This window comes from Miniopterus schreibersii (genome assembly GCF_964146895.1).
Source record: "Miniopterus schreibersii genome assembly, chromosome: 12".
Taxonomy (NCBI): Eukaryota; Metazoa; Chordata; class Mammalia; order Chiroptera; family Miniopteridae; genus Miniopterus; species Miniopterus schreibersii.
The window spans coordinates 8,597,647-8,609,498 of NC_138112.1; positions in this window are offsets into that span (position 1 = coordinate 8,597,647).

Here is an 11,852-nt window from a genome sequence, read left to right on the forward strand (position 1 = left end):
AGCTGACTTCCCCAGAAGCTTGCTCATAAAGATGCCGGGGGGACCAGAAGGCAAGAGAAAGGCAGAAGCTCCTGTTCTTCCTCTACCTCTCGCACTTTTTCCCTCTTTCCTTCTTCTTTTGGTGAAGTCTCTAAAGTACTGTGTTATTTCCATAATCCCAAATGCCCCTGCAGTAGCCCCCCTCCTCGGTGGCTGCTCCTCCCGTGGGTTCCTCCAGCCCTGCTGAGGGAGCTCCCCCCAGCAGTTAACAAGCCCTGGAGTGCCTCACGGTCGTCTCCCTTTCTGCCCCAGCCTCCAGCACTTACGCATCCTACAGCCCGTGTTAAATCCCCGCTGTTTGTATACTTAGCGTGGCTTCTGTCTTCCCGACTAAATCCTGGCAGATACAATGAGCCTGGGAAGGGGAATCAAGGCACGAGCACCGTCCTACAGACTAAGCCGGTGCAGCGAAAAGAGGACGGCAGCCGGGACAGGAGCTGCCCCACCTTCCCCGCTCTGAGAGGCGCAGAGAGGCTCTAGGGACAGTGAGGAAGCCCAGCCAGGGGGGCTGGCCTGCCAGCTGCCAGCTGCCAGCTGAAGGCTGCCCCCACTGGTGGTGGGCAGACACTGAGAGTATGCCTGGCCTCGACCAGGCTCGGCTCCGGAGGGCAGGAACCACACGGAGGGCCCAGTGGGTCCGGCCGAGAGTCCCCAGCTCTCCTATCCCAGGCCCAGGAAAGGCCGCAGTGCAGCCTTTGGGTCTAGCAGCACCGTGGTGGTCATCAGGGTGGTCACCGAGGTGGTCCTCTGGTCACATCAGTGGTTATTGCCTCTTACCTCATGTCCTTCGCCCTCAGCAGTTCACCCCTGTGCCCTAGGTGGAGACGATTCACAGCTCGTTTTTGATGTATCTCAGGCTGAGACATATGAATTTAATTGGTGATTGACACTCAAACTGTTCCTGAAAAGCTCTTACCTGTAGTCCTCTCATAATCAATGGCATCTTAAAATTGAAAGACTGTGGTATTAACCAAAAAAACCCAAATACCTTAACATGTGCCAGGCCATGCTCCACTTATTATGTTCCACTCCCTTATCATTTCATCCTGGAAGCAGTCCTGGGAGGGAAGGGTTATTATTCCCATTTTTATGACTAGGACGCAGAAGCCAGAGGCTCATGGCTCGCCAGTGGAGGAGCTGAGAGTGAGGCCGTGCTCTGTCTGGCTGATCCTGCTGCCCAGCCTCACCCCTTTGACCAGCTGGAAGGGCTGAGAGCAGCCTCTGAAATGACCCTTTGGGTCAGAGCCCTCCATCAGCCCAGCAGTCAGAGTCCGAAGTGAGACCTAGAAACAGAGCAGAGGAGACCCCTAAGGGGATTCAGATCCCCCTGGGATCTTCCCAGCAGGGTCATGACCCCCTAGTCAACCCACCTGCAAGGTCTCTCTGCAAGGCAGGAAGAAGTGTCGGGTCCAGTCCCGCCCTCAAGGTGGTGTGGTGGCAGTTAGGAAGATAGACAGGTGCACAGGAAAAGATTAATGACAACTGGCAATTCTGTCTAATGTCACAAGAATGGGACAAGTGTCTGCGTAATGTTCCAGGGGAGAGAGAGCTTTCCAAGAGCAGCAGGGCATCCAGCAGTCCAATTGCTTTTCAGGGCAGAGTTTCTGAGTGTCGGCAACTACACTGGTTCTTTGGCTCCCTTTGGGGCCTCACAATGAGCTCAGAGTGTAGATCTTGTCATCCCCACTTACAGACGCCTAGATCCTGCAGCTGATGAGCAGGCAACCTGGATTTGAACCTCGGGGTGTCTCACCTTCAAAACCCTCAGCCATTCAACCACACCGTCATCCGTGTGTGTCTGCATGCCATCCCATGCTCACTCACATGCGTGCAAACACACACACACACACACACACACATCTTGCTACTGTCTGCAGAGGCAATTAGTTTTTGGAAAAAGCAACAGAACACATTGCCAGATGCGTTCAAAGAAGCCAAATCTTCCATAATCCTTCCTGTGTGTTTTATTATTTGCAAAGAAGAATGAATTTTTGTGGAGCTTTGTTTTGTTTTGTTTTTGTTGAGAAGTCTGGTTAGAAAGTCAAGCAAACAAGTTGTAAAACTTGAGATTTGTTCTTTACCTGACAAGCAGCTTGGTGTGGAGATAGGGCTGCACTGAAAGGTGATTTGGCCCTCGGCACCAGCCTCAGCCCCAGGGAGCCTGCTCTGTTTGGCATCGGGCTGGGACACACGGGGAACAGCAGGCTAATAAATGCCAATCCACAGGGACTCCCCGCCTGGCCACCACAGGCCTCAGGCACAGCTCTTCATTCACATAACAGACAAGCATCCAACACCTATCGGTACCAGGCACCGGAGATAATAAAACAGCTCTGCTCTCAAGATGCTCAGGCTGATGAAGGAGAATGAACAGAACCTAATTATTATAATACAATGTAAGAGGTGATATAACAGAGAGTCCACGAGGAAGCAGGTAATTCTGCAGGAGCGGAGGGAGCAAAAAAAATAGGTGTTAAGAAACTATAACAAAATTGGAGATATGTAACCAGGGCTTTGAAGATTAAGGAAGATTTTCTTTCAGAGATAGATCAAGGGGGAGAATTCCTGACAGAGAGCGTAATAATAGGAGCAAATCAGGGAGAGCTGAGGGTGCAGAGTGCAATGGGTAGTTAGATGAAGTTGGAACAAAATTAAGGCAGAGGGAGGGAGGCTGTGGGTCTGATCTGGGGAATTAGTTATACATTGATGAGTTGGGTTTTTTGTTTGTTTTGTTTTTGAATTCATGCTCTAACACAGACTGATTTATTTCAGAACCTGGCTTAATTGATATTTTAATTATATGCTTACACCCTGCAACAATTTCAAATGAGAGCAGGTACATGAAATGAGACAATGTATACGAAAGCACTTAGAGAACTGTGAAGTGTTACATAAACTACTGTAAAGGTTATTTGTGTTGCTCTAAGATTCCCGAGGCAAAGTGTTCACAGAGCCTCCGTTTCATGCAGCTGGGCCAGATGCCTGGAGGAGCGGGGGCAGAAGGACACACAGGACCTACCCAAACACCCGCCTGTAGAGCATGATTGCTCACCAGCCGTCAACACGGGAGTGTCGGCACTTCTTAGACTGGGGAGGGGGCACTTAGACCTAAACCCTTCCAGGGTGGCCTCCCCACTGACCACAACACGGGTTGGGCAGCGCTGTGTGACTGAAAGGGAATGGACTTACTTTCTCACCCCAGCTCTCCGCCTGGGTGGCCCTGGGCAGCCATAGACCTCTGAACCTCAGTGTCCTCATCTGGAACATTCAGAGATCATGGTGATGTCCCCACAGTTTTCTCAGCTCCCTGGGGCCTTTCCACAGCATTCAGAGGAAACCCTTTCCACATCTGCCTCGCGGTTGTGCTGGCTTCACCAGGGCAGATGGCACAGGAATGGCGAGGCCAAGGAGAGAGGAGTGGGCACTTCAGGACCCTGAGTTCCAATGTGGACTTTGCCCCGCGGCCTTGGGGCTTTTACTGAACAGCACTTGACTGGCTTTGTTTCCTTCCTTGCAAAAAAAACAACAACAACAACTTGTAAAACCCTAAATCCCAGCTTACCCATTGGTCAGTACCAAATGTTGTATCTATTCATTCCCTCAGTGAACACATATTGAGTGCCTACTATTTGCTGGCAATGCGCAATAGTGCCTACTATTTACTAGGCTACAAAGATTATTTTAAATAATTTTTAAATAAAGTATTTTAGAAGTAATAATAAGACACGGCCTCTCAGAATTCATGCAGAATTCTAGCCCAGCTGAAAATATGAATATTTCCTTTTTAAAATCAGTGATTTGCCTGGTGTCCTTTGGAGTAGAAAAACAGTTACAAAACAGTAAGATGAGTGCCGTCGTAGAGACAAGATTTTAGAACAAGGTATTAAAAGAGAACTAGAACATAGTCTATGTTGAATAAACATTGATTCAACTGATAGAGGTCGTAAGAGCTTGGCATGTGAAAGCACCTAGGAGAGGTACCAGGTGCGATCAAGGGAAGCTTCCTAGGGGCACGACTCCTGATGTCACTTAAATAAAGGAAACGCTGCCTGAGGGGCTGGGAAGAGAGCTATCCTCTCAGAAGCATCAAGCAAGAGAGCAATAGATACCTTTCCACCCTGCTTTCAATATTCAAAGGGAGGCTGTGGTGATGTGGTGTCAACAGTGCATTTGCCAAGAGATGCCCACATGATTGTAGATATTTTCAGGCCTGGGACAGTAGGGGCAGGAAGGGGGCTGGTTATAGGAGCAGAGAAAGCCCCCACTCAACTAAAGTGTCTGCAACCAAGGCCTCTTGGCCTTCTCACCTATCTGCTGAGTGGGCCCATTGCTGGCACCTCATCTTCACTCAGTCACTGGCTGTCTCGTTCAGCAGAAGCCCAGCAGAGTCCAGACCTGAATCACTTGCTAGATCTCCTTTCTGTAACTTCCTGGTGGAATCACTTTGTCAGGCATTTTTCTTCCTGCCAGAAGAAGGCCAGTCCCATCAGCTCACTCCTTCATCCTTGCAAAATTCTAGTCTGGCTAAAAAGTAGGATGGTTTCATTGTTTAACTGGTGGGAGTGCAACCTTACAGAGCTACCTGGGGAACTAGGTCTGATGGGAACTGGAGCTGGGGTTGGTTCTGGGCTCAGCCACTCACTAGCTCCAGGGCACTGGGCAAGTCACAGAACGTCTCTGTGCCTCGATTTGCCGCCACGTGAAGCACTCTGAGAAGCCACGTACCTCCAGCAGAGGGGCAGACCACAGAACCGCAGGAGCTGAGGGATGAACTGTAGCTCAGCTGTGCAGTCTGTGCGCAGCCCACGTCACCAGAACTACACACTGCAGGACGCTTCCTGTGAGGCATCTTCAGAGAGCCCACTAGCAGGGCCTGGTAAGAGGACAGGTGGCACTTAAGTTAGATAATTTGAGGACAGTTTTAATAAAGATTATAAATGAAGATGTGGACAGGGTTGAAGGAGACCTTGGGAAGTAGTGCAGTGCTCTGGAGCTAATAACAGCCTGGTCCTTAAGGGGGGAAGGTGAGAATGGTTACTGAAGCCCAGATACAGAAGGAGGCCAGATATAGAGGACAGTGTGTAGGAAGAGCTTCCCAAAGGGAGCTGTGACCTTTAACAGAGGGATGCAGCCAGACAGAAGCAACCCCACAGGGAAGGAACCAGGCAAATAAATAATCCAGCCTCTCTCTTCTACCTCTCTCCAGTCTCCTTCCAGTGGCCAAACTCAAGTAGATGCTAAAAGAAAAGGAGCCTTTTAATTTAGTCTATACAGGTGAGCCTTCTGCTGGGGCCAGAGCAGACTAAAGGGAGTGAAAGATTAGATTTGGAGGGACAAATAGAGGACACCTAGCACACCCCACAAAAGCAACCCACAAGAGAAAGTGTGTCAACTTGGAATATGTACCAAAACAACAGAAACAGCAAGAACATGATGGTCCAGTCAAGTAAGATCCCTCCTGCCTCTGCCCTCTCCTTGGTGTTGTTGCCAACCCCAGAGGGGTCGGAAACCACACATGGTCAACAGAGTTGATGGCAGGGAAAAGAGACACAAAGCAGGAAAAGAGAGAGCTTCCCCCTTTCCCACTGCAGGCCTTGAGACTGATGTGAACCTGAGCCAGAGAATGTATTGGAGCAGGTTAGCTGCAGTAACAAACAGACCCAACCATTTAGTGACTATACACAATGGAGGTTTATTTCTCGCTCACATAACAGTACAGGAAAGTTCCAGGTTAGGGTAGTAAGGAAGGCAGGAGGTTTTCCTCCACACAATTATTCAGGGACCCTGGCTGATGATCCTTAACACCCAGCTTCCAACAACACCCCAGGGTCACTTTCATTTCAGTCAACTGCAAAGAGGAAACTATATGGAGGAGCAACTATGGAAAGTTTTTGAGGGGCAGGCGTACAAATGAAATATATCCTCTCTACTCATATTCCACTGGCTGAAATTCGGTCACATGATTATTCCTAACTGCTGGGGAGACTGGGAAGTCCACTTGACCATGTAAGTGATCAGAATTCATGATGGAAAATGGAAAAATGGATTTTGGTGGACAGCTGCTAGTCTCTGTTACAGAAGGTCTTTAAATAAAATCCTGAATTTTGCTATTACACAGAATGGACATTTAAATTATTGAAAGGTGTGTTTTGTAATTAGAAATTGGAAGAGAATTTTATTATTTGACAGTGATAGAAAGAGTCCTGAGATCTGCTCTAAAGGTTATCAAAGGAACAGAAAAGTGCTCTCCAGACAGCAGGTTTGAACAACAGTTTGGAAGTTGCTTGTATATACTGTAGGGATTACCACCTGCTTGGTGTACCGATTTCTCTGTTATCTTTATGCAATCAGAATGAGTATTGTTTTTTCTCTTTTAATTTCTATGAGAGAATGTTTGTATTATAGTAAATGTAACTTTTAAGCGGAGAAAAATATAAAACGTACTTTTTTTAAGTCAATGAAGTTACCCTGTCTTCTTATTCTGGTTACATTTAGTTCTTTACTGACTACTGGCACCTACTGCTTTTAGAAGCTATTTCACCCCGATACCCAGCTGATGCTGTCTAACTCAGTTCAGGCTGCTGTAACAGGTCACCACAGGCCGGGTGGCTTAGACAACAAGCGTTCATTCCTCACCGTCTGGAGACTGGAAGTCTGAGATCAGGGTGCAGCAGGGTCAGGTTCTGCTGAGAGCCTCTTCCAGGCTGCAGACTGCCAACTCTTCACTCAGCCCCCACATGTCAGAAAGAAGGCGAGAGAACCCTCCGTGGTCCCCTCTATAAGGCACTACTCACCCTCATGAGGCCTCCACACTCCTTCCCTAACCATATCCCAAAGGACCACCTCCTAAAACCGTCACATGTCAACATATGAATTTTGGGGGACACAGTCAGTCCACAAGAATGACCGAGGCCTTGTTACCGACAGGAAGGGGGAGAGGGCAGCCAGGGAAGGGAGCTGAGGCTCAGCAGAACAGAGAACACAGACTAAGTCGAGTGTCCATCAAGATGCAGCCAGCACAGGCAGGACCTAGCTGGAAGCAAAAACACATTTCTGGCAAACTGTAGGAGAGCTCGGGGTCATGACCCAGATAAAACTGGCAACAAGTTTGCCAGCAGTTACAGGGCTCGTAGATATCTGAGGCCAAGTCCAGGGGACAGCACTTTGGACTCTGTGTAGTTTAATCCTGCTTAGGTCCTAAGCAAATCTCCCCACCATTTACACACCCTCTTCCGACCCCAGCTCCACTGCTATTATCATCTGCATTTGATGTCTGACCTATCAATGGTGGAGCCAGAATTTGAACCCAAACCATCACCCCAATGGGTGTGGAAAGAATACACCCATCGCCTATGGACAAGAGAATACATGCAGAGTGCTTACCCTAGCTGAATTAATTCGCTGGGGCAGCTGCAGCAAGGTACAAGGGTGGCTTAAACAACCGAAATTTACTCTCTCACGGCTCTGGAGACTAGAAGTCTGAGATCAGGATGTCGACAGGGCCGGTTCCTTCTGAGGGCTGTGAAGGAAGGACCTGTTCCAGCCTCTCTCTTTAGCTTATAGATGGCCATCTTCTCCCTACGTCTTCACATTGTTGTCCCTCTGTGTGTGTCTGTGTCAAAATCCCCTCTACTTACTAGGACACCAGTCATATTGGACCAGGGCCCACCCTAAAGACCTTTTACCTTAATTACCTCTGTAAAGACCCTGTCTCCAAATATGGTCACATTTTGAGTTGCTGGGGTTAGGACTTCAACATACGGGTTTGGAGGGAGACACAGTTCAGCCCATGACACTAGTTAAATGGTCATGGCTATTACTATGATCCTGGAATTCGAGGACCTCCACAATCTCAAGCCCCAGCTCATCTTCCCACCCATCTTTACATCCCTTATCTTTATACTAATCAAACTCTTTCAGTCACTGTTAACTAAAACACCTTGAACCCCCCCCCCCCCAAGCTTTTCCGGTACTAGGGTCTACCTGTGAGGACCTGCACACCCAATCCTCCGATTCGTGTAAGACTCAGCTCAAACCCCATTAGCCCTTGGCCATTCCCACCACCCCAGCCATTTGAAAGGAAGAAAGAAAACGAACAGTTACGAAACACAGTTTGATCGCACCAGCACGATCTTTTATTCCCTCACGTTCCCATGCCCCCTGACAAGTTAGGTAATTGAAGTTCAGAGTGGCTCCGCACTGTGCCCAAGCTCACTCAGCAAGTGAAGACAGGAACGTGAGTCTGCCTCCACCTGCCTCATTCCACGTCCAATGGTCTCCCTGACCTGAACTCCTATAGCAATTCTAGCCCTAAGCGTCCACCCGGCAGCTAAAATTGCAGTGCCAGGTCTTCATGCTAGGCCTTCATTATCACCTGGAGCTTGTATGTGAGCTTTTAGTAAGTCTTTATTACTCACTTTCTGTTTGCATGTCTTTTCTCGCCAACTATATTTTCAGCATCTTAATAATAGGAATGGATGGGTTTTTCACATGTCCTAATCCCTTCATAGCCACTGTGAGGCTCCATAGAGATGGTTGATGTTGTTTTAGGGCCAGGTGGGGCCTCATTCTCTGCATGACCTAAAGGACACCCCCACACCCTCAGGGAAATACACATGTGCCCCAGAGAGCAGGTCTCCAGCCAGCAGGAGAGACTGACCTCTTTCTCTTCCAAACACAGTGGCTTCATGAGCTAATTAATGTTAGAGATGTGTGCTCAGTCCCTTCCCTGCCCCAGGTCGCTTGCAGGCCTCATGCTTGGGCAGGGCACCCCAGAGCTCAGCTTCTCTCACCAAGGCTGAGTATCCACACCGACACATTTGCGTACACACTTGCTGCTTCCTCCCTCCTTTCCTGTCCCAGTCTCTGCTCTCTCTTCCAGGACCTCAAGGTTGCCTGAAGCTAACCTCTACTATTTACTGGTTGCTGTAGGCAGGCACTATTCTAAGCACTTTGTAGCTGTAACCACTGCACTGAACAAGCAGGATCCAGAAATGGTATCATAAAGGTATTTTTACTTTGAGCCCCACAGTTTATTTCCACCTCTTCAGTGGGGGCAGCCCTTCTTGGATGAAAATTCAGTTGACATAGCTCTTCTGCTCACTCTTATATAATAAAAGTTCTACAATCACTTAAAATCAAACAGTCCCAATTCAGCAATTACAATGGTCAGATCCCATGCAATATCCAAAACTTGAAACTTGTCTCAGAGTTCAATTGTTTTTCCTTCCCAGCAGGCTCTGCAGCCAGCATGTGCGCTCTTTGCAGCACGTGTGACTGTTCAGGAGCAAGCACGGAAGGTGTAGGGAGTGTGGGTGGGACTTATGGTGGCCATGGAGGTGACAACTCAAATCTCCTTCAGGAGAACCTGCTGTGGGGAGCAGACAGAGTTGACTGACAAGCCAGCTGTCCCCCTGAGCGCCCACCTCCACATCTGCACCAAAGCCACACTTCCCGGATGTCCTCCCAGCTAAAGGCCAAGTGCAGCAGGGTGCTAGAATCAGGCCAGTCCTGCCTGCTGGGCGACTCTTTTGATGAGGAACCTTTGCTAAGAGACTAGCTGAGGACTAACTACAGGACTAGATGAGATGCTGAAGGGACTAGCTAGGGGACTAGCTGAGGTGCTAGCTAACTCACCCAGACTTGCTCAACACTGCCCTGAGGTCTGAGATTCTTCCTCCCCAATTCTCCTTCCTTTCTACTCTTACATCATGGCCCAAAGCCTCTCCTTCTGCTGAACTTGCTTCCTTCCCTTTAATTCTTCATAAGTATTTCCCCTAATAAATCTCTGCTTCTCAGTGACCTGAACTGGTACAAGGCCTTCTTTCTTCCTGCCTGGCAGTTCCTACTCCTCCCCAAGGCAACGGGGCCAGTGGCAACTTGGGAAACAGGTGAAGTCAGCTTCTCCTGTGTCCCTTAATTCCTCCCATCCTACTTGGCTGCTCCTTTGCAGGTGAGGGAGCAAATAAGTGGGTAGGAAGATAAGTAATTACTTGATGGGCTCTAACTTAAGATGACCTCTCACTCTGTGGACCTGCCAGGGCTCTAAAGCTGACAGTGTTTCTCAAGTGGCACTTTCATGGGTTCTTCAATGTGAGGAGTGCCTCTTCCTCTAGCCTTCCCTATCTCCCCACCTCTCCTTCAACCCAGTGCATTAGTCTAGTTCTCCAGAGAAACAGAACCAGTAGGATGTGGATGGATAGATGGATGGATTGACAGACGGACAGAGAGATGATAGATGATAGATAGATGATGATGACAGATAGATGATAGATGATAGATAGATAGATAGATAGATAGATAGATAGATAGATAGATAGATGATAGATAGATAGATAGATAGATGATTGATAGATAGATAGATAGATAGATAGATGATAGATAGATGATAGATAGATAGATAGATAGATAGATAGATAGATAGATAGATAGATAGATAGATAGATGATAGATGATAGATAGATAGATGATAGATAGATAGATGATAGATAGATGATAGATAGATAGATGATAGATAGATGATAGATAGATGATGATAGATAGATAGATAATAGATAGATAGATAGATAGATAGATAGATAGATAGATAGATAGATAGATGATAGAGATTTATTATAATGATTTGGCTCATGTAGTTATGAAGACTGAGAAGTTCCAAGATCTGCCATCAGCAAGCTGGAGACCCAGGAGAGCCAACTGTGTAGTTTCAATCCAAGTCCAAAGGCCTGAAAACGAGGAAAGCCAGTGGTGCAAATTCCAGTCCAAAGTCCAGCAGCCTTGAGATCCAAGAAGAGCGGATGTTTCAGTTCAAGTCTGAAGGGAGGAAAAAAACCAATGTCCCAGCTCAAAGTAGACAGGCCAAAGGAGTTCACCGTTAGCCTTTTTGTTCTACTCAGCTCTCCACCTGATTGGAGGAGGCCAGCCCACACTAGGGAGGGCAATCTGCTTTATTCAGACAACCAATTCAAATGTTACTGTCATCCAGAAACACCCTCATGGACACACCCAGGATAATGTTTGACCAAATAAATGTCTGGGCATCCCATGATTTAATCAGGTTGGCACATAAAATTAATTATCCCACCCAATAACTTCCCCCAAGAGGGACACTCACCGTACCTTAGCGCTGGTGCTGGGGTCCGACTCTCCCTTTGCAGGGTCTCTTTCAGGCTTATTCTAACATGAGTTCCACATCTGGCCCAGGATGCATGTACCTTTGGCCTGCTAAGGAGGAGAGTGTGACTGCCTCCCAATGTCACCCGTCACTCAGCTGCCACAGGTATGAGCCCTGCACCAGTCCTCTGTGTCCCCAATAACAGGGGTCTTTTCTAGCTCTCTGAGTGGTCCTCACCACTCCACCACTCCTTCTGGGAATGAGGGCAGATGTGGAAGGACCCCCAGCTCACCAACAACCCTCTCAGAAAAAGATCTCCTCAATCTCTCTCAACCCTTTTCGGTGAGGCGGTTCAGGACGTGGTTAACCAGTGGCTGCTCACCTGCTCCGTAGTTCTGCGTATGATACTGTAGCTCCTCCTTTGGATTCATCCTCTATTATGTCTTGGTGCCATAGTGGGAACTTTTTAAACATCCTGTTACATATGCATCTGCTTCTTTAAGCCTCACTACAGCCTTGTAAGGTAGGTATCATTCTCCCCATTTCAGAGGTGGGGAAACTGAGGGAAGAATGGATAGTAATTTGCTCAATGTCACACAACTATTAAGTGGTGGGACTGAGATTTGAACCCCAGACGCCTGGTCTTTGACCTCTGCTTTTCACTTACAGTCATGCTGTGCGAGGACAGGAGGGCAGCTGT